Genomic DNA, 24,441 nt, shown 5'->3' on the forward strand with positions numbered 1-24,441 from the left:
ATTCCCCCATAGTCCTGTAATTTTTCCACTTTAAGAATTTATCCAGTAATGTTTTGAAAACTACTATTAAGTCTGTTTCCACCACCTCTTCAGGCGGTGCATCCAGATGATAATAACTCACTGGGCATAAAAAACATCACCATATAGAGTTTACATTTTTTTTCAGTTATCTTAAGTCTCTGGTTGCTGACCTTTCAGCAACTGGAAACACTTCCTTCTTAGTTACTTAGTAAAACCATTCATGAATTAGAAAATCTCTATGAAATTTCCTCTTAACAAGGCGAACAATCCCAACTTTAATAGTCTGCCCAAATAATTGAACTTCCTCATCCCTGCACCCTCTTCTGCACCCTCTCTAGGGCCCTGCCATCCTTCTTAAAGTGTCATGCCCAGAATTAAAGACAGTACCTCAGTTGCGGCTTTACAAGTGTTTTATAAAAGTTAAGCATATGAATTAATTTACAAGAAGTAACTGAAATGTTAAGGAATTAAGGCAGAGTCAAGCAGAACACACAGCAAAAAACAGTTTTTCCACATCAAGGATTTTCAAAGGGATACATAGGGTAAAGTTTTGTGCACTTCAATAAATAGTTGAGGGGCACAACCATTTCCAGGTCTCGACCCCCTGGCTGTCAGTGCACTGCCCTGGGAGATCTTGCTGGAGGTGACCAATTAAGAGGCTGCCTTCTGCTCTGCCATCCAATTATGGGCAGCAGGTAGGTCTTTGAGGTTATTGGCCCAATCAGAGGGTCAGCAGCCTTGGAAGGATGACCATGGCAGAGATGGGCCCTGTGTGGTGAACCATAGATGGTTACCACTATGGGTACTGAACCATAGATGGTTATCACTCTGGGTACTTGTACATATGTTACTCTTGTTACTGTTGGGGTTAGGGTTGGGGTGTTCCACCTGTTGGTATTGTTCTGTGGTACACTCCGGTTGGCTCCGCCTACCTATAGGAATATAAAGGTCACTGCACTGCCCAGTGACCCTTTAGTCTGGGATTGTATTGTTAAGCAGTATGCTCCATTCTTGTTGCTAATAAAAGCCTTTATTTCCCGGGTACGATCCAGCCTCCCAAGTGAATTAATCGCGCATCAGCCTGCAAATGTCAGGGGGGAATGTGCAGTCATCTCCATCTTGAGGCACCCTCCAAAAAGATATCAGTGATAGACAAAACTATCAGGCCATCCCTGTGGAAAGGAAACAGCAGACCATCCCATTGAAAATAAATCCCTCTCAAGCCACCCCTGTGGAGAGAAAGCTCCTACCAGACTTCCAGACCACCTGTCTGAAGGAGGGATCTTATCAGATCACAGACTTTACACTTATATCATTGAGATTCCTCCCAATCTTGCCCTCACTGTTCACTCCAGGCAAGAAGATTTTGTACATCGTTCTGATCAATGGGTCCTGTAACATAGGACAATCTCACAATAGCAACCAAACCTGGTTGCATTCTGACAATCTTGTGTGGGGTTGTAGGAACAGATGAAGCAATTGACTCAAGTAATGTACCAGTGACCTGAAAAATAGAGGTTGGCGTTATTAATTGGTTGATTCTTGCAATGGCAACACCATTTAATGACATAGAAGGTAAGCATCATGGACATCTTCATTGGTACTTGCAAAGCAGTTTTCCTGGGGATGTGACAGTCCAAATCTTCTTTTAACTCCTCATATAGATTGTACATCAACTGGTTTTGTAATCTAAATCTTTGGTAACAGAGACTGTCAGACCAATCTATGAAACTAATTTGCTAACTGTATATCCTTCATGAACATGCTGTTCTCCTAAGTCTTTTGTGCTTCACATTCACTGCCTTCAGCCATTTTAGAATTGAAATCAGTCTAAACTAATTTTATATGCTGTTTCTGTGATTAACACAGAATGAAAACCTTGGTGTTACGACTGCCAGAGGCACTTACAACTTAGCTCCGACGATCTACAAGGCTGGCAGGTGAAGTAGGGTGAGTGGTATAAAATGTGACATTGCTGATCACCATGTTTTGGACAGATCAAAACAGCATTAATACGAATAACAGCAGGAAAATAAATCAGAATACAAAGAATTAAACAAATGTAAACTGCAGCATGCAGCGCCATACATTGCAGAACCGAACCTCAAATTCAATGGCCAGAATTCTCCAGCCAAGTGAAACTTCAAGTTTATTTATGAGGCACAAGTCGGTTTTACATTAACACTGCAATGAAGTTACTGTGAAAATTCCTTAGACGCCACACTCCGGCGCTAGTTTGGGTACACGGAGGGAGAATTTAGCATGGCCATTGCACATAACCAACACGTCTTTCGGACTGTAGGAGGAAACCGGAGCACCCAGAGGAAACCCACGCAGAAATGGCGAGAACATGCAAACTCCGCACAGAGACCGACCCGAGGCCAGGAATCGAACCCAGGTCCCTGGCACTGAGGCAGCAGTGCTAACCACTGTGCCAACATGCCATTCACATTGGTGGGATTCTCCAGTCCCGTCGGCAGCTCACCTCCACTGGCGTGGGGTGACATCAATGGGAATTCCCATTGACAGTGGCAGAACCAGAGAATCCCACCACTGGCAAACAATGTGCCAGCTCCCGCCAGTGGGAAACATGCGGCTGGGAGGCCAGAGAATCTCGCCCAGTGTTTTTATTAATTTGCAGAATGTGGAGTTCACTCGCGAGGCCAGCATTTGTTGCCTATCCCTTATTGCCTTTGAGAAGGTGATGCTGAGCTGCCTTCTTCATTTGCTATAGTCCCGATCCTGAAGGTGTTCCCACAACGCTGCTGGGAGGGAATTCCAGGATTGTGACAGAGGGTGGAGATTTATTTTCAAGTCGGAATAGTCTGCTGCTTGGAGGGAAACTTGCAGATGATGGTGTTGTCATGTGCCTGCCGCCCTTGTCCTTTAGGTGATTAGAGTAGGTATGAATCTTGTCAGTCGAGAGTTTGACCCTTGATTCTCCCTGACTTTAATTTTGCTTTGATGCCACACTTGGGCAAATGCTATCTTGTTATCAAAGGCACTCTCAATTCACCTCTGAAATTTCCCCCCTCTTATTCTGTTTGGATGATAGTTTTAATTATGTTTGAGGCCTATTAATCCTGGTGAAACCCAAACTGGGTGATGCGCGTTATCATACACGAGGCTAGATGCTCAGGAAATAAAGGCTTTTATTTGCTGTAACGAAGCAGCCAACAATTATATACATGATCCCAGACTGAGGGGTCCCAGCCAGAGCAGGGACCTTTATACCTCTCCCAGGAGGCGGAGCCTGACTGGGATGTACCACAACACTACAATACAAAGGTGTAACAACCACACCCTAACCCCAACAGCAACAAGTAGCACAACCCATCCCTAACCCAACAGTAACATATGTACATCCTTGTAGTACTGGCCAGACCCTGGCTCAGCACTATCCAGTGGGAACCAACGATGGTTCACCACATTCACCCCTCCTTTGAGAACAAAGGCCGGCGGGGTACAAAAACAGAATAAAATGTCATCAGTCTATAAGTTCAGACGGTCAGGGGGACCGCACCGTCGTTGTGACCTCATCAATACCGGCGGTGACACCGGAGTAGGCACTTGCGGTGGTGTTCTCCCCAAGGCGGCGTCCAGCTGTTCTTCCACGGACTCACAGGCCCGTTGACCCTGAGGTGATGGTAGTCCATGGAGTCCTGACACGCCCTGCAGTGGCGACCATCCTCTGGACTCAGGCAAGCTGTACGTGGGAGTAAAAGGGTTAAGCAATGGTCCCGATGCTGCCCGTGCCGTGTCCGGGGGAGAAACAAGAGTTAAGGGGTTTGTAACAGGGGGTATGGGAGCGACAGGGGTTGCTACGTCCCCTGCTGGCGCCAGGTCTCGGATCGAGACCGTGTCCTCTCGCCCGTCAGGGTATGCCACATAGGCATACTGAGGGTTGGCGTGGAGGAGATGGACCTGTTCGACCAACGGGTCGGACTTGCGGGCCCTTACATGTCGCCGCAGGAGGACGGGTCCTGAGTACGTCAACCAAGACGGTAATGAGGTCCCCGAGGAAGACTTCCGAGGGAATGAAAACATCCTCTCATGGGGAGTAGCATTGGTTGCCGTACACAGGAGGGAGCGAATAGAATGGAGCGCATCAGGGAGCACCTCTTGCCAACGGGAGACTGGAAGACTTTTTGACTTCAACGCCAGTAAGACCGCCTTCCAGACTGTAGCATTCTCACGTTCCACCTGTCCGTTACCCCTAGGGTTGTAGCTCGTGGTCCTACTAGAGGCAATCCCGTATGAGAGCAGGAATTGCCTCAAGTCATCGCTCATGAACGACGAGCCCCTGTCGCTGTAAATGTAGCCGGGGTACCCGAACAGGGTAAAGAGATCACGGAGTGCCTTGATAACCGTGGCAGCGGATGTATCAGAGCAGGGAACAACAAAAGGGAACCTAGAGTACTCGTCAATGATATTGAGGAAGTACACATTCCGATCTGTTGAGGGAAGGGGGCCCTTAAAATCGACACTCAGTCTCTCGAAGGGACGAGTGGCCTTGACTAAATGTGCCCGGTCAGGTCGGTAAAAGTGCGGTTTGCATTCCGTGCAAACCCGACAGCTTCTTGTCACGGACCTGACGTCCTCCACCGAGTAGGGCAGGTTGCGGGCTTTTATAAAGTGGTAGAGCCGAGTGACTCCAGGATGGCATAGGTCATTATGGAGAGCCTGCAAACGGTCCTCCTGTATACTGGCGCATGTTCCACGCGAGAGGGCATCCGAGGGCTCATTGAGTTTCCCTGGACGGTACATGATGTCATAGTTATAGGTGGAGAGTTCAATTCTCCACCGCAAGATCTTGTCATTCTTGATCTTGCCCCTCTCCGTGTTGTTGAACATGAATGCCACGGACCGCTGGTCCGTGATCAGAGTGAACCGTTTTCCCGCCAGGTAATGGCGCCAGTGCCTGACGGCCTCCACAATGGCCTGGGCCTCCTTTTCCACCGCTGAATGCCGGATTTCGGGGCCTTGGAGGGTGCGGGAAAAAAATGCGACGGGCCTGCCTGCCTGGTTAAGTGTGGCGGCCAGGGCGAAATCAGATGCATCGCTCTCCACCTGAAAGGGGATGGACTCGTCAACAGCGTGCATCGTAGCTTTCGCGATGTCGGCTTTTAATTTATCGAAGGCCAATCGGGCCTCTGGCGTTAGGGGAAAAGTCGTGGACTTAATGAGCGGACGGGCTTTGTCCGCGTAATTGGGAACCCACTGCGCATAATAAGAGAAGAAGCCTAAGCATCTTCTCAGTGCTTTTGCACTAGTGGGCAAGGGAAGTTCAGAAAGGGGGCGCATACGGTCTGGATCAGGGCCAATGACCCCGTTTTCCACCACGTATCCTAGGATGGCTAAACGGCGCGTACGAAACTCACACTTCTCCCTGTTGTAGGTCAGATTCAGGGGAGATGCAGTGCGTAGGAAATTCAGGAGATTCGTGTCGTGGTCCTGCTGGTCATGGCCGCAGATGGTGACATTATCCAGGTACGGGAAGGTAGCCCACAGCCCGTTCTGATCCACCATTCGGTCCATAGCACGCTAGAAGACCGAGACCCCATTGGTGACACCAAAGGGAACCCTGAGAAAGTGATACAAGCGACCATCCGCCTCAAAAGCCATGTATTGTCGGTCCTCTGGGCGAATGGGGAGTTGGTGGTAGGCAGACTTGAGGTCTATGGTGGAGAACACCCGGTACTGCGCAATCTGATTGACCATATCAGATATGCACGGGAGGGGATACGCATCCAGCTGCGTGTATCGATTAATGGTCTGACTGTAGTCAACGACCATCCGGGGTTTGTTCCCGCTCTTGACCACCACGACCTGCGCCCTCCACGGACTAGCGCTGGGTTGTATGATCCTTTCTTTGAGGAGCCGCTGAATCTCAGATCGAATGAAGATCCGATCCTCAGCGCTGTAACGCCTACTTTTAGTCGCAATGGGCTTGCAGCTTGGCACAAGATTCTGGAACAGGGAGGGTGTGGTGATCTTCAGCGTCGAGAGGCTACAGGCGCGCAATTTGGAGGCTGCTGTTCTCCCACTGACAGTGAAGGGAGTGGCCCACCGTACTGTAGGGTTACACTCCTCAAGTGGACCATGAAGTTAAGTCCGAGAAGTATTGGAGCACAAAGGTACGGCAACACTAGGAGCTTGAAACGCTCGTAAACTGTGCCTTGCACCATCAAAGTTACCACACAACTCCCTAGCACGGCGACAGACCGGGACCTCGATGCCATAGAGATTGTCTGTTTGGCAGGTTGAATCCGGAGTCCACACCGCTTCACAGTGTCTGGGTGGATAAAGCTCTCAGTGCTCCCGCTGTCAAACAGACAATAAATCAAGTGGTCATTTACCTGGATGTTCATCATAGATTTGTCAAGTCTATGAGGCTTGGCCTGGTCCAGGATGATCGACGCCACCGTTGGTTCATGAGCGCCACTGCAGGCAGCTGAAATCGACAAGGAGGACCCCTGCTGGTCGTTCGCGGTCGGTGCCGACCAACATGGCCGCTCCCATAGGTCGCACGTGGGTGATGGCGCCAAACTCAGCGACCCCTGGTGGTCGCACACCTCCGACTCCATCGACTGTAATGGCGTCGTCCTGGCCTCGTACGTGGACGAACCCCTCGATGATTTTGACGACGAAGAGCCGAGCTCTGAAGAATCGCAGGCCGCACTGCCGTTCCTAGATTTAGATCGGCACACTTTCGAATAGTGCCCCTTCTTACTGCAGGCGGAGCACAACACAGCCTTAGCGGGACACCATTGCCGAGTATGCTTCGCTCCCCCACAGAAGTAACACCGCGGGCCGCCCGGAGCTGCTGCCGTCGTCTGGCCCGAGTGTGAGCACGCCATTACGCAGCATTTCGAACCCGAGGGACGAGGAGGGATTGGCGACTGCTCCTGCCACGTTGTCTCCACGTGGTCTTCAGGATACAATACTAGGCTTTTGGAGGCTGTCTCCAGCATCTCCGCTAGCTCGATTGCCTGGGTAAGGTCAAGGTTACCTTTCTCCAGTAGTTTAAGTCGAATGTACGACGATCCAACTCCCGCCACAAACGCAACTCGGGCGAGGTCGTTCATACTCTGCTCTGCCGACACAGCTTTGCAGTTACAGCCCCTGGCTAGCTGTAGGAGCTCGTTCGCATATTCCTCCATCGTTTCGCCAGACTGCCGTCGTCGAGTGGCTAAGAGGTAACGAGCGTGTATTTCATTGGGCGGTTTGATATAATGCTTCGTCAGAAGCTCGAGGGCCTTTGTGTAATCGGTGGCTGCACGGATCGCGAGGTAGACATTGTCGCTTACCCTCGCATGGAGGACCCGGAGTCTGTCATCATCTGTGGTGACCGCTGCGGAGGCTGCCAGGTAGTCTTCGAAACACTTCAGCCAGTGGTCGAAGGTGTTGGAGGCGCCCACCGCACGTGGATCTAATGTAAGGCGTTCCGGCTTCAGTATCTGCTCCATACTCTCTTTTTTTTTCTTCGACGAGAGTTTAACGACAGCAAATAAAAGTGATGCGCGTTATCATACACGAGACTAGATGCTCAGGAAATATAGGCTTTTATTTGCTGTAACAAAGCAGCCAACAATTATATACACAATCCCAGACTGAGGGGTCCCAGCCAGAGCAGGGACCTTTATACCTCTCCCAGGAGGCGGAGCCCGACTGGGATGTACCACAACACTACAGTACAAAGGTGTAACAACCCCACCCAAACCCCAACAGCAACAAGTAGCACAACCCATCCCTAACCCAACACTAACATATGTACATCCTTGTAGTACTGGCCAGACCCTGGCTCAGTACTATCCTGTGGGAACCAACGATGGTTCTCCACACTGGGCATCAGTGAGCAGGTTATTTCTGATTAAGTGCTGGTTTACTGCTGCTGATAACACCTTCCATCACTTTGCTAATGATTGAGAGGAGACTGATAGGGCAGTAATAGGCAGGACTGGATTTGTCACGTGTTTTGTGGACAGAACATTGGCAACATTTCACTTAGTTGGGTAGTTGTCAGTGACGCAGCTATATTAAACAGCCCAACAAAAGCTGCGGCTATTTCTGGAGCACAGGTTCTTAAATGATACAGCCAGGAGGTTGTGCAGCCAGTATTAGTTTTGCTATGTTCAGTGTGCTGAGCTGTTTTCTGTTCTGTGAAATGAATTGAGTTGGCTGAAGACCTTTTGTGAAGCTGGGGATTCCAGGAGAAGACCAATTTGAATCATCCACTCAGCACTTATGGTGAAGATGCTTGCAAATGCTTCAGCCTTGTCTTTTATACTCATGACCTCGACTTCGCCATCATTGAGTGCGAGGATGTTTGTGGAGCCGCTTCCTCCCATTAGTTGTTTGTTTAACCACCCCCATTCAAGACTGGATGTGGCACGATTATAGAGTTGTAATCTGATCTGTTGGTTCTGGTATCACTTAGTTCTGTCTATAGCATATTGCTTCTCTGTTTAGTATGCACATGGCATTGTATCTTCACCAGGTTAGCAGCTCATTTGTTAATATATTCCTGACATGCTCTTTTAAACTCCCCATTGAACCCTCGTTGCTTACCTGGCTTGGTGATAATAGTAGAGTGATGGATATGCTGGGCTATAAGGTTACAGAATATACAATTACTCCACTGCTAATGACCCACCGCACAACATGGATCCCCAGTTTTTGATATGCTAGTTTGTTTCTGAATCTATTTCAGTTAGTATGATAGTATGCCACATACACAACTGAGGGTATTCTCAATGTGAAAACAGGACTTCATCTCCACAAGGACTGTGCAGTGGTAACCGTTTGACTCTTACTGCCTTCTACAAGCATGTGTTGGCAGGATTTACAAGTTGATACTCAACCTGTTTGGCCACGTTATGAACCATCCTTGGCCATCAGGTCCTGGGCTGGGACTCAAATCCAGACCGTCTGGCCCAGAGGCAGGGACACTACCCATTGTGCCACAAGGCCTCCCCGACCAGTAACATAAAACTAAGCTAACATGCTGTTCTAATAATATGATGATATTTTGAGAGAAAAAAAATCACCGCTTTAATGAGTAAGATAAGGATTTAGGGAGCAACTTTCAAAGGGTTGGGCAAGTTGCCTTCACATTCTGTCAGTAACAATAAATCACAGAGAAGTTGGAGATGAAAGATCAGGATAAAATGCTGGAAAAGGTTGAAGAGCTGGAGTATCTCAGTGGAGGGATTTATGAGCAAGGATGAAGATCTTAATTTCAATGCTAAATGATCAACTGCTCTGCAACACCATTGTGTATGTGTGCGCGTCTATGTGTGTGTACATGTGTGAATGTGTCTACATGTGAGTATATGTGTGTGTGTGTCTATGTGTGTGTCTACGTGTTTGTGTATGTGCACGGGGAAGCTTGAAGGAGAGCAGTTTTATTCTTTTTCTCTCAGATCTATTCTTAAATAAAAAATCTGTCTCTGTATAATCCAACGATGTGCAGGTTAGGTGGCTGGGCCATGGTGAATTGTCCCTTCGTGTCCCATGATGAGTAAGTTAGATGGATTAGCCATGGAAAATGTGTGGGGTTACGGGAGTGGGTCAGGGCAGACTCGCTGGACCAAATGGCCTCTTCTGTAGGGATTCTATGAATGTGCTGACAGAGGAATTCTGGACCAGCTCAGCTAACCACCCCCAATAAACCAGGTCATACACGTATGTAGTACGAGGGAACCGAGTGAGTTTCCTGAATGTCATTGATATATCACAAGAAAATCATTGAATCAATATTCTCACGACAGCTGGAGAAGATGAACTTAAACAAAAAGAAGTTCAACTATATCAAATTGTGCTTAAGTGGAGCAGTAAGTTATGGATTGTCCCTTGTGATTTATCACGCTGCAAGTTCCTGTTCTCAGCTGATTTGTGTGAAGGAGGCATGAAGAAAATGGCAAAAGTACTTCTCTCAAGAAAGATGATCAAATCCAAGTCAACTTCACCCGGCTATCAAAGTCCTTTAAGCAATTTGATCATGAAGGAAGCAAGTATGGACTGACAACAGTTCACATGCCTGTCTTCTTGATTAGAAAATAGTATCTGACATGTGACAAACATCAAGGCTCATGAAAAAAAAGCCACTTGCAGAAAACACAAAGGAGCATACATAGGAAGAATAATTCAAAAGAATAAGGCAAAAGATAGAAGCTAGAAAAATTGATACAGTGAAAAAAAAAGCCCACCCGACACTGATCTGTTAGTATCAGCTAGCACGGATGAAAAATTGTCTGATTAACATTGTGCTGAACATACACATTGACTATTGAACTTCCTACACCATTACTTCAGTTGATGCTCCAATTTAAAATATACTTAATTCATAAAACCATCTGAAATGTATAATTGCTACAGTTTCATATCTATAATCCAAACCTTTTACAAACATTTATGGCCTGAACTATGGGTTATAAAACATGCAATTTTCGCAAGTGAAATTTAGCAGCCATTAATGTAATTATACTAATGTATGAAAAAGTAATAATAGAGATCATTTAGCAGATGTAATGGCTTCTTTATACTTAGTTTTATCCCACGTCTATAATCAAACACTGATGTTTTGGAAGTAACTCTTTCATCCCCCGAACAGGCACAATTGGCTAATTGTCCTTCCTCTGTAAAGTATATCCCACAATTCTGTGATCACCAACAGTTCAGAATATACAACAACTTCAGTCAGGCAACAAACATCGCCTTGATTGTTACCTTGTGCTCAAACAATAAGCAGGTGTATTCCAACACTTGTTCAGAGAGAAGCAGTTTCACCGCCTACCAGCTTCAGCCTGGCATTGTGCAATTCTTACACCGGACTACAGTCACGTTGTTTCACCTTCAATTTGTTCATATTGATGTAAACATGCAGCATTAATAATCCACATTGTCGCTTGCAGCTAATGTTCTTAATCTTGGCACAATCACTTATCAGGATCAAAACTGTAAATGCTGGAAACACTCAGCAGGTCTGGCAGCTTCTGTGGAGAGAGAAGCAGAGTTAATGTTACAGGTCAATGTGGGGAGGTGGGGAGAAGAACAAAAGCAAAGGTCTGATACAGGGTGGAGGACAGGAGAGATTAAATGACAAAGGATTTTATGCTGCAAGGTGAATGGTAATGGGACATGTAAAGAAATCAAATATAAATCTAACGCAGTGGTTCCCAACTACTGTGCTGTGGCACTCTGGTATGCCATAAGAAGGGTGCAAGTATGCCGTGGCCACCAGCACTCCCGCAGACACACCCTTGCATCAAGCTGCCTGAAAAGCCCCAACTGTCCCATCAACTGGGGATGCAGTCACGCTGGTCTTTTCTCACCATGCACAGAAACGCCTCTTCAAAGGAGTATCTGAAAGTTGAAAGGAAGTGATGGCTGCAGTTTGCGTTGGGAGGCTGTCAGGGACTTTGTTCAGGCGCTAGTTTTGGTCCTACTCGGGGAATACTGGGGTCCCAGCAAGCGCAGGGGTTGATGCGACCGGCCAAGGTTGTTGCTGTGGAGTGGGCCCTGAGATGCATTTGTGCCATAGTCGATCCCGTAGTGGGAGAGGAGGTTAGGAGAGAGTCAAAAGCAGGACATTGCTGCATTTTGGATCACTGGCTGTCATCAGAAAGTTATGACGGGTGAAGTGGCCAAATTCTCAATGGAGAAAAACCCCAGCAAGAAGCTATGGCTGTTCCTCTGCTTCTTAGGAGTCTTCATCTGTTAATTATATTACATGATACAATCAGGAAAAACTATACAACAAGAGAAGTTTGTGCCTTCTCGCAGCCTCATTTCCCCTCTGTATAACATCCAATATAGTAAATGTTTTTGTATGTTCTACACTGCCTGATGCAAATTATCTCACGTATCAGATTAATTTGAGGTTGGAGCACTTTATTTCACACATCTGCTGAACATTGCAGTCTCAATCTAACTCCATGAAGCAATGGAGACCCCAATTCACAATGAAGATCGTGTGGTATGATCTTGACAGAGTGTTATATTTTGGCATCATAAATTGACAAAAATAAATGTTTGAATCTAATAGCGACAATAAAATTTCCTGTTGATACTATACCCAAATCAAGTGCCCAAAACAGTCTTTGTAAAGTATGTAGTCATTATCTAATATTAAATATATTGCTATCATTTGGCACACAGCAGGGATGTGTAACAGAGTTACAGAGTGTAACACAAAAATGATGTCAGAGTGAACCATGTGTCATTAAAGGAAACCAAATAAATGATATGTGTCTTGTTAAGGACTGTGAAATTAATTCCACGTGGTGCAATTGCAAGCATGTACAATGTGTTACAATAAACTAACTTTTGTGTTTACATTTGACATTTAACTTGGTAAATGTAAGAAAGGTTGTTTTCATATATGACTTTCTTTTGTACAAGATGCTATCTTGGGGTGTCAATTCATCACAGTATGCGCAATATGCTCTTGTGACAACATGTGCATCCTTGGTGCTCCAAGGCTATCCTTTCATCATGACTTCTTATAGTGCTGATAGAGTTGTATCTTGTTGGGTAGGTCGCTTGATTTGAGCAAGGCACTTGTCTGACCGATTCAATGACTGGAATTTTCCAGCAGCCGTTCCTGCTGGTGGGATCTTCTGGTCCTGCCAATCCCCGCCAGGGTTTCCCAAGCAGTGGGGGATAAAAACAATGTGAAACCCTGTTGACAGCGATGGGACCAGAAGATCTGCCGCCATCCAATGGCGGGCTATGGCCGCCACTGCAAAACACGCCACAAGTGTGCCAAAACTCCTGCCTAATGTCTCTGTTAATGACTTCCAGATTATGTCCAGCTCGTGCTTCATGTTGCATCTGTTGTGATATCCTCATGTGGAGTGCTGCTCTCGACAGTCTGTCTGTGATGTACATCGGTTTTCCTTGCTGGTATGTGCAGACGCTATCTTTGTAAACATAGAACATAGAACAGTACAGCACAGAACAGGCCCTTCAGCCCACGATGTTGTGCCGAGCTTTATCTGAAACCAAGATCAAGCTATCCCACTCCCTATCATCCTGGTGTGCTCCATGTGCCTATCCAATAACCGCTTAAATGTTCCTAAAGTGTCTGACTCCACTATCACTGCAGGCAGTCCATTCCACACCACAACCACTCTCTGCGTAAACAACCTACCTCTGATATCCTTCCTGTATCTCCCACCACGAACCCTATAGTTATGCCCCCTTGTAATAGCTCCATCCACCCGAGGAAATAGTCTTTGAACGTTCACTCTATCTATCCCCTTCATCATTTTATAAACCTCTATTAAGTCTCCCCTCAGCCTCCTCCGCTCCAGAGAGAACAGCCCTAGCTCCCTCAACCTTTCCTCATAAGACCTATCCTCCAAACCAGGCAGCATCCTGGTAAATCTCCTCTGCACTCTTTCCAGCGCTTCCACATCCTTCTTATAGTGAGGTGACCAGAACTGCACACAATATTCCAAATGTGGTCTCACCAAGGTCCTGTACAGTTGCAGCATAACCCCACGGCTCTTAAACTCCAACCCCCTGTTAATAAAAGCTAACACACTATAGGCCTTCTTCACAGCTCTATCCACTTGAGTGGATAGAGCTGTGAAGGAACATTCTTTGGAGCAGCTAGTACTAGCTTGACTCCACTGAAACTTTGTCTCTCCCAAACAGGTACTGATGAAAATGCTCACAAGCAGAAACAATAGCCCGGCACTCTTTCTCAGTGGGTGTATAATGTGGTTCTATTTGCATTAGTGCCCTGGATGCAAATACAACCGATTGTCCCTGCTGCATTTGGATTGCTCCAAGACCTGTCTCACTGGCATCACACTACGAACTGACTTCATCATTGACATCATGGTACTTAAACACTGGCATCGTCCTCACTAGATGTTTGAATTTAATGAACGCTGCTTCTTGTTCTGTCTAATACCACAGCACCTCCTTGGTGGTAAGCTTGCACAATGGTTCACACTGTGATGAAAAACTAGGCAAACATTTAATTCATTAATCCAACAACTAGTTGCACTGCTTTCACATCTTTTGGTCGCTGCTTCACTTCTACAGCTCTCACTTTGTCAGCATCTTAACTTCAGGCATCTTCAGACACAATTTATTCTGGTTCAGTTTCAGGTTCATCAGGCGAGCCCTCTCCAGCAGTTGTATTAAACACTAGCCATGGTCCGCTATGGCTTCTTCCACTTTGTCTCCGCATCCATAGACTACTCTGGAAAGAACTCTGATCCCATGTTGATACTCTTCTGGAGCCATGGAAATACCAGACGTCATGCACAACCATTTGTATCTCCTGGATAGTTCCCAGAATGTCATTAGAAAGCTGCTACTTTCATCCAGCTTCACTTACCAGTAACCATCCTTCACATCTCGATTAGTGAATATCTTTGCAAGATGCAGCAAAATTCCTTCAATAGCTGACATGGGGAAGTGAGATTTCTCCAATGCTTCATTCAGATCCTTTGGGTCTAAGCGTACCCTCAACTTTCCAGGTTATTTCACTGTTACCATGCTACTAACCCAGTTGTAGTTGTCACTTATTTGATTACTTGCTTATTTTCTAGCTCTTCAATCTTGCCTTTTAGGCTTGACCCAAGGGCAGTTGGAGCTCTACTTGGCAGATGCTGAATTAAGCTTACACTCTCATCTATTTCTCGATGATATTATCCTGGTAGACATCCCAACCTTGTAAACACACCTTTGTATTCCTCTAGAGTCTGTTCTGCTGTCAATGTTTTTGTGTTTTGTGACATGTTGTGCATTATTGTTGGCACATTCAGGGTTATCAGTCCAAGCTGTAGACTGGCTTCAGCTGATATGAGTGGCTGTTGTATCCCATCTATGATGTGGAACTCTAGATCTTCCTCATTGTCAATGATTTGGGCTCTCAGACTAATTTGTCCTCTCAGTATGAGTATTGTGCCATTATATAGCCTCAAACTTACTTTTGAAGGCTTCATTTTGGATTGTCATATTGCGCCACTTTTCACAGGTCTGTGAAGATCACTACATTACATGGCGCACCAGTGTCTATTTGACACTTCTTGTCGCTTGATACTCTCCTTCTACGGTCATCACTGTAAGAGTCACAAACCATTTATCCCCTACTTGACAGACTAACCTGTTGCATTGTGTATAGTTCTTCATCAGATTCTTCTGCTGATATCTCACCAATGGCCATCTGTATAGACTTGTTTTGCTTTTCTCTCACCAAGCACTCATGTACAAAATGATTTGGCTTCTTGCAGTTAATACAGTACTTTCCCCATACTGTGACATGTGTATGGTGTCCTCCAGTATTTGCATCCTGTCTTTTTTCTTTAAAGTTTATTTATTAGTCACAAGTAGGCTTGTGACTAATGAAGTTATTGTGAAAAACTCCTAGTTGCCACACTCCAGCGCCCGTTCGACTACACTGAAGGAGAATTTAGCATGGCCAATGGACCTAACCAGCATGTCTTTCGGACTGTGGGAGGAAACCAGAGCGCCTGAAGGAAACCCATGCAGACACAGGGAGACTCTCAGACTCTGCACAGACAGTGACCCAAGCCAGGAATCGAATCCTGGTTCCTGGTGCTGTGAGGCAGCAGTGCAAACCACTGTGCCACCGTGCCATCCCGCGATTGCTCTGCTCTTTTGGCCTATAATGTATCTCCTGGTGCACTGCCATACATGTGCTCTAACTCATGTTTCACAAGCTCTGCATTTCTACATTCTTGAATGTAAATTTCTTCTCTTTCAGTAGACTTTCTCTCACTGTGGGGTCTCGTATGCCTAAGAATATTCGGTCTTTAATCAGATCATCTGTTAGCTGTCCAAATTCCCAGGATTCTGCAAGCTGTGTACTGCAGGCACATACTGCTCAACGGTCTTGTTTTCACCTTGAATTCATAGCTTTCATAAGTAATGTTCACTCGGAGTTCAAAGCATTCTTTCAAAGCTTTCCAAATCTTGTTTTGTTTGTCTGTTAGATTTAGATACACTTTGTAGTAGTCCTTCCCAGGAGGTGTAGTCGCGGGAGGGGTTGGCGGTGGGTGGAAGTATAGCCAGGAGGTTGGGGAGTTGTTGGGGGAGGTGTAGTTAGGGATGTGGGTGTGGAGTCTGGTGGTAGGGAGAGTAGCTGGTGGTTGAGGAGGGCAGTCAAGGGGAGGGGGTAGTCAGGATGGTGAGGAGGGCAGTTGGGGAGTTCTGTGGAGGACCAGGCGGGTAATCAAAGGGTAGTCTTGGGATCCTGTGGAGGTCGGAGGGGTTGGGAGGTAATTGGGGGATCTAGTGAAGAGTAAGGAGCATGGGGAGGAGGGAAGGAGTCCTAGGTGGGCAGTCAATACTATAGTTACCCATAATTTAGAAGTGGTTTTAATGCTTCTAACATTTTTTGGGTAACTATTACTGTAAGACAGTTGGACCCATCCAAAGTTTGTGATTTAAATCGGTTTCAGATGGTTCTCATTGCCCAAAGGAAGTTTTAAATACCTGGCAATTGCAGTGCAATATTCATCTAAGGACTTCCGGGGGGAGTTCCCTCGGCGCATCTTTGGCATACCCTCTAGGTGTGACACCTAAGAGTCAGAGGCTAAGGGGCCATTATTGTCAATCTTGTCACTTAACTTAAATTGAAAATAGCTGAGGGCTCAGCAGTAATCCTTATGGCACTTTACCGGTTACAGACTGTCAACCTGAAAATGCCCCATCTATCCCTATCCTGCGCATCCTCTCCAATAACTAATATCCCATTCATGTTAATAATTACTCCCAACTCCATGAATATTCATCTTGAGTGTGGCACCTGATCAAAAGTCTTCTCTAATACTTTTTCTCTGTTGATATTAATTATTTTAAATTCCTCACTCCCATAAGTCCCTTAGTTACATTCTAGGATATGTGAGTACTGTGAAAATGGTCAAAAAATACTTCTTGAATGCCTCTGCCATTTCCTCATTCCTCTTGATAATTTTTCATGTCTTTGCTTCTAAGGCAGTGGTTCCCAATCTTTTATATGGCACACCTTTATACTATAAAAATATTTGAAGCACATCTATTTTCTCCAACTGAACTGCACTCGAGCAAAAGCCTTTTATCTCTAAAGCCTCCTGGAAATAGCAGGAGGTTTTTAATGCAGTTTTCATTAGTTTTAAGAAGGTTACAATGAAAGCCTTGTCATCAGTTGCATGTCAGATAGAAGATTTTTTGTTGAAAATGTACACAATTTAAGTGTCCTCCATTAAAGATTTCAATTGTTTTCAGTTTTTTCTAAGTCTGCATTTCTCACTGTGCAAGTTTATAAATGAAGGAAATATTGTGAGCTGCATCTTAGCAACAACATTAAAGTGACACCTGGGCCTGCCAGAGTGAGCAGGGTCTTTTGATCCTGGGAGGAACTGATGACAGGGCAATCAACAGCTCTTGCTGCACTGGCAGGCTCTCGCACCTTTTGCTTTTTTTACATAAGCCAGTTTTCAGGACGCCAGCTCACACATGTAGTTTGTTGGAAACAGTAAGAATAGTGTCATACATAATCTGAAATAGATAAATATTCTTGTCCCACAAGCAACCAAAATGCGTCCAGAGGAAATTCAGATGATTCAAGAGAAAGTGAACTGAAGTACCCAGTCAAAGTCTTCCATACTCATGGAGGGGGAGTAGCATTCAAACTTCTCTTGTGCTTTAAGATGTGCAGAAGTGAGGTTGAGTATGCTGGATGCCAGCTTGAACATTTCAATCAGCCCATTTGCCACATTTTCTTGTCAAAGGGTTAGTTTTGATCCGAAGCCTTGAAGTTTACCTGTGGCAGTTAGAAAGTTTTTATTTTTCCCCTGCATTTTAACATTCAGCTCACTCAGATGGCGGCACGGTGGCACAGTGATTAGCACTGCTGCCTCACAGCGCCAGGGAACCGGGTTCAATTCCTGGCTTGGTTCACTGTCTGTTCAGAGTCTGCACGTTCTCCCCATGTCTGCGTGGGTTTCCTCCAGGTGCTCCACTTTCCTCCCATAGTCCGAAAGACGTGCTGGTTAGGTGCGTTGGCTATACTAAATTCTCCCTCAGTGTACCCAAATAGGCACCAGAGTGTGGCTACTAGAGAATTTTCACTGTAACTTCATTGCAGTGTTAATGTAAACCTATTTCTGACACTAATAAATAAACTTTAAACTGAGTATATCTGAAAAATGTGTAAACTTAGCACACCAAGAATCATCACATATTAAATCTTTGTGTGGTAAGCCAAAAACACTTCAGCGCTTTACAGAGCTCATAAACATGAGAGAGGATCTCTCCTCAAGACAGCCATTGTGCTTCTGTGTGCAGGAGTTAAACCCTGGTACTTAGCTCCCATCTCTACACAAAATAGTAAACAAATGTGGTTTCAAAGAATGTGGCTTCATATAATTCACAATTTTCACTATTTGGTCTAACAGTGCAGTTTTTTTATTCGTGGGACACGGGTGTTGCTGGCTGGCCAGCATTTATTGCCCATCCCCACTTGCCCTTGGAGAGCAGTTGAGAGTCAACCACATTGCTGTGGCTCTGGAGTTACATGTAGGCCAGACTGGGTAAGGATGGCAAATTTCCTTCCCTAAAGGACATTAGTGAACTAGATGTGTTTTTCCGACAATCGACAATGGTTTCATGGTCATCAATAGATTCTTAATTCCAGATATTTTTACTGAATTCAAATTCCACCAGCTGCCATGGTGCGATTTGAACCCGGGTCCCCAGAACACTAGCTGACTTTCTGGATTAATAGTCTAGCAATAATACCACTAGGCCATCACCTCCCCCTAAAGTTAAATCAGATGACAAGAGCTTCACAGTTTAGGATACAGTGGCTGGCCCAGATGTCAGGATTCTATTCTTTCACCTTAGTTATGAATCTTTTGACTTTTTCCATCATGGAAGTTGCTCCGTCAATGCAGATGCTATTGCACTTGATCCAATTAAGATTGTTTTCCTGCAGATAAGCAGTTGCGTGACAGGAAAGATTTCCTCTCCTGCCGCATGACCGGGCAATTCTTAGCAAACAAATAAATTCTCTTCGATAGAATCTCCGTCAATACACCTCACATTGGCTAAGAACTGGCAGTGTTCATTGATATCTGTGGAGTCATCAATCTGTGGGGCAAATTTTACAACTCATTCCTAACTTCTCTTGAAGCACCTGCTCAGTGTCAACTGGCATTTCATCAATGCGTCTTTGATTGCATTATTAGAAAGTGGAACAATTTTAATAGAATCATAGAATCACTACAGTTCGGAAGGAGGCCATTTGGCCCATCGAACCTGCACCGACCACAATCTCACCCAGGCCCTATTTTGGCAGCAACATCTCTCAACATCACTCTCACAATACTTTGGCATGCAGGCAGAATTATGGTTTTGGCAATGGTGTACAGGTTCTTCAATTTTGCTATGAGCTCAGGCACCAGGTAGCTCACCTCCTACACTTGATCTGAAACCCACACACACTCCATCATAAGTTGAATTTTGCTTTATGCTTTGTTCTCTCAGGCGCTTGAAGTACTATATATTCTTGCTGGAGAGCGAATGGGTTTTGTATTGAAATGGCGTTTCAACTAACTTGGTACCATTTCAGGGTTTGAGGACTTCTTCCAGCAAATTAGGCATTCTGGGATAGGGCAAGAGGCATCACCAGTCCACGAAACTCCAAAGCAAAGTAACTATTGCTGTACTGTCAGTGTACGAACCTCATTTATTTCTCCTGAGCTTCCATTCTTTTAGCCACATCCGAATAAGAGTAGATATTTCACTTGTCTTCAAGAACTTATCCATGGCAAGTGGAAAGGGGCAGGGATGAGAATAAAAATAATGTAGTTGTTGTAGGATACAGTATATTTAGGGGTATAAATATAGTTCTTTGCAGCCATGAGTGTGATCCCCAAACTGTGTTTCCTGCCTGGTGTCAGTGTTAAGGAGACCTCCTCCGGGCTGGGGAGGAACTTTGGCTGGGAGAGAAAGGCCCTTGTGGATACCAACGACATAGATAGGACCAAGAAAATGGTTTGGCTGACAATGAGCAGCTAAGACTAAATTAACAAGCACAGCCACAAAGGTAATAATCTCAGGATTGCTACCTGAGACGCAAGCAAATTGGCTTAGGGAAATAAGATGAAAGAATTGAATGTATGGCTCAGAGATTGATGTGAAAGAATGTGATTTGATTTATGAGACACTCATAGCAGTACTGGGGAAGAGGAAGCTCTACCATTGGGATAGTCATCGCCTGAACTGCGCTGGGACCAATATACTAGTGAATTGTATAGTTAAGGCTGTAGAACATGCTTTAAGATAAATAGTGGAGGAGAGGGTTCATGTGAAGGGAAGTTTAGAAAGTTAAAGAGAAAAGATAAGGCAGGGTAGTGGTGGAGGTAAAGATAACCAGAGTGTTTTAATCTAAATTCATTCATGGGATATGGGCATTGCTGACCTGGCTGGCATTTATTGCCCATCCCTCATTGTCCTTGTCAACTGCCTTCTTAAACTGCTGCAGTCCATGTGGTGCAGGTACACCCTACAGTACTGTTAGGGAGGGAGTTCCAGGATTTTAGCTCAACGACAGTTAAGGAACAGCAATATCTTTCAAGTCAGGATGGTGAGTGGCTTGGAGGGGAATTTCCAGGTGGTGGTATGACAGAAGGGACAGAGTGTACAAAGATAACAGTGCAGCAGCAAATAATGTCAGAGTAGTGTTGTGGCCTTGGACCAGAAGTCCAAATTACATTAGGAAGCCAGACTGGACCACAACAATTTTTTTCTATTTTGTCATAACTATAAGGATAGGATGCTTCACTCCAGGAGTAATTCCACTGACCAATTAGGGATCTTTTATAGTAAAAAGAACCTTTATTTAATAACCCAGTTTAAGTATAACTCAAACAAAGTGATACAGCTTAACTCTTAATAGTTAAACAATAGTTAAAAAATGAAAGGAAACAACTTTAATTTCTAACTTATCACTGGTTTCAGTTCCAAATAAGCAACATTCTCTTACAGACTTAAAATTCCTGTTAAAATACAGTTGGCAACCATAAATCTACTTGCCATACGGGGTATAGTTGGTCTTGAAGCTTTCAGAGAGATTTTGCATTTCAGAGCAGCTTGCAGACCTCTGTCTTTAAACAAGTCCCAACCAGAACCGGAAGCTGTTTTTCTTTGCTACCTATCTAGCTCCTCCCATTAACCACATTATCACATGACCCTGTCAATCAACCTAATCGAAAACCCCAAGGGAAATCTTCATCTATAAACTCCATTCGCTCTTTCCAAAGTAAACACAACATGGCTAAAATGAGTAATTATCTGCTCTCCCAGCATCTGAGCTGCATTCCCCCCAGACATACCAACTGACTGAAGAAAAAAACTGAATTTTAAATCATTCCCCATAGAAACTACTATCATCACACTAGGGAAATGTTAATATAACCATTAATATACATGGGGAAGACCTTTACTGGTTCAGTAAAGATGCTCATGTCTCAACAACAATAATAACAACATTTATATGGCACCTTTAAAATCCCAAACCGCTTGCTATAATAAAACTAATTATGATGCCAAGTCACGTAAGATGTCAGCTCAGATGACCAAGAGGTTGGTCAAAGAGGTAAGCTTTAATGAGTGTCTTAAAGCAAAGAAGAGAGTGGGGAGATGTAGGGCAAGAATTCCAGAGCTCAGTGCCAAGGCAACTATGGAGGAGCAATAAAATCATGGATGCTCAAGAGGCTAGAATTAGATGATTGCAAGTATCTAAAAGGACTGTGGAATAGAGGAGATTAAAGAGACGTGGAAGGATGAAGCCATGGAGACATCTGAAAACAGGAATGATAATTTTTAAATCAAGATATTACTTGGCTGATTTCCCAAGAAGGTCAGTGAACCCAGAGGTGAACAGGACTTGATGCAAGTTAAGACATGGGCAGCAGAGTTTTAGATGATCTCAAGCTTGCAGAAGATGTGAAGTGAGAGACAGGCAGGAATGCATTGGAATAGTCAAATCTATAGGAAACAAAGGCAGGAATAAAGGTTTCACAAGCCAATGAGCCAAGACAGGACCAAAGTTTATAATGTTACAGAGGTGGAAATATGTGATCTCAGTGATATCATGAACATAAGGTTAGAATCTCATCTCCTTAAGATGTGACCCAGTACTCAGATAAAATTATTACTATTCATTTGCAAAATTGGTAGTGAGTATTTCAAAACTATTCAACTGTGGATCACAAACAAGCTCAATACTACGCTCATCTGGTGTCCTCACATTCACACTTGCCATCAGCCAGGATATGGAACACAGACTGATTTATTCCAGCTCTGATGACAAATGTAACCCCTCCGGCACAGCCACAGGTGTCTCAGAGCAGAGTAGAGATTGAATCTGATATCACTCTGTTCTGTTGTACTCTGCTACTTATTGGATTCAATTGCTGATTCAGTGGGGAGAGAGAAGAAAATTTTTGTACCTTCCATTATCAGGTTCAGGTCAAGACCATAAGAATTCTTCTTCCCAGGACCATGATCTCAAAGCTTATAGTTAGGAATTCAGACCAGGTATGAATAAACTCAAAGCTCATGCTGCCACTTTCTTCCTTGTTTAATGCTGATTCATTGACATAACATACTTGTTCAATCATCACAGGATGTCAAAAAGTACAAATACACGCAGGTTTTGCAGAAGTTGGGAATGTGCAATGCATGGATATAAGTATATGGTTTAGTTATCTGATGTCATCACCAATTGGTTTCACTCAGAATCGGAAGATGAGGATTCTTAGCTGCAAAATGGACCAAAACCACTCGGCAATCTTGCATACAAAATAATTGGACATCTGGTTTAATATCACTACGATTTCCTCAACCCTAATTTCAAGGTCAGTTAGATCTCAAATTAAGAGATTATGTTAATGTTTCAAAACATGACTGGCCTGTTAATCTATTTTATTCATATCTTAATGCTATTTCTAATTGCTTTAGAATGAGATGTTTTCCCAAAAACTGATAATGTTTGTTTTGTGTGGATATTTGCATTAGTGGTGTATTTTAGCTGGTTTCGTGGAACAGAAACCTCACTTTAGATATCTATTTCTGGAATCAGTAATAAAGCCACAATAGAAAGATAAAAATCTGTGGCAATGCTCCGTAATAGGATCAACCTATACCTCTATTGTGCTGTGAACAATACGTGGAACCCTACCAAGGTTTATAATACAGAAATTCTGTTCCTTTTATCATGTGGTAAGAATCTATTGCACAACATATAAAGATGATCCCTTATTGGTCTCTTAACCACGGTGCCACCCTGAACTTGTGTAATTATATGTTATACATGTGGTTACTGGCCAATTTAATTGCCTTGAACAGATTAAATGTATTATACAAAAGCCTTCCCAGCATAACAAGATCAAGGTCATTTTCAATTCACATTTCCTTAGAACTTGTGTTTTCTCCTAATAAATTTAACATCTTTTGACATTTTATTTGCCTTTATCTGCATGGCCATTAAAAATTAAATGTCAACCAGCTTGCATTCAATATGTATTTGCTATGGTGTTTCCTTTTTATCTGATAAGTTAATGAAATGCAGATAAAAATCATTAGTCTCTGATGTGCATGGTTGCCTTCTTTCATCAGACCAGCTTGGTTAGCTTTCTGCAGTAAGATCTATATTTATTATAGATTAGCCTTTTCATGGGCTTGCAAAATCAAAGTTTAATAACTTTGCAAATGCTCTTTAAGATATGCATCAATCAGCTTGGTTGTTCTAAATTTGCCAAAAGGGTAAATGGCAATCGATATAATGATTCTGTAACACTAGAAAACAATTCAGCCTTACAACAAATCAGAACGAATGGCGGCAATAACTTGAGTGGTTGTGCCTGCAATCTAGTTTTTAGGCTTCAAGGTCTCTTGAGAGTCTCGGGATTTATGGTCCCACTTCAGTTCTTGGAAACTGGGCGTTCAACAGACTCAACGGCTTCAAATTGTTGGGTTGGATAAAGTGCGATAAGGAAAAGAATATCTGTAATAAACTCAAATACTTCGTCCCAGTCTTGAATGCCTCCATACTTATGACCTATAGCGATTGATGTATAGGGTGCCATCACTGTAAAGCATGTGTGTGTTCATAGTTGTGAAGACGCTCAGCAGGACAGAAAGGTGGAAGATTGCACACATATTCAGGCTTATTGAATACCAGGTTTAAACAGATGGCGCACGGGAATAATGTAACTGCATCTATCTGAATGGTTTAAGTTTGCCCATTAATACTGATATGGTTAGAAATATTGTATCCCTATAGATGCTGCATCACAGGCCTAAGAACACTACCTTATTTGGCAGAAACCTCACACATGAACTATCAGCTTCCAGCCCTCTCCTATCAGGATTGTGATCTATCTC

The sequence above is a fragment of the Mustelus asterias genome, chromosome 20 (assembly GCF_964213995.1).
Source record: "Mustelus asterias chromosome 20, sMusAst1.hap1.1, whole genome shotgun sequence".
In the NCBI taxonomy this organism is placed as follows: Eukaryota; Metazoa; Chordata; class Chondrichthyes; order Carcharhiniformes; family Triakidae; genus Mustelus; species Mustelus asterias.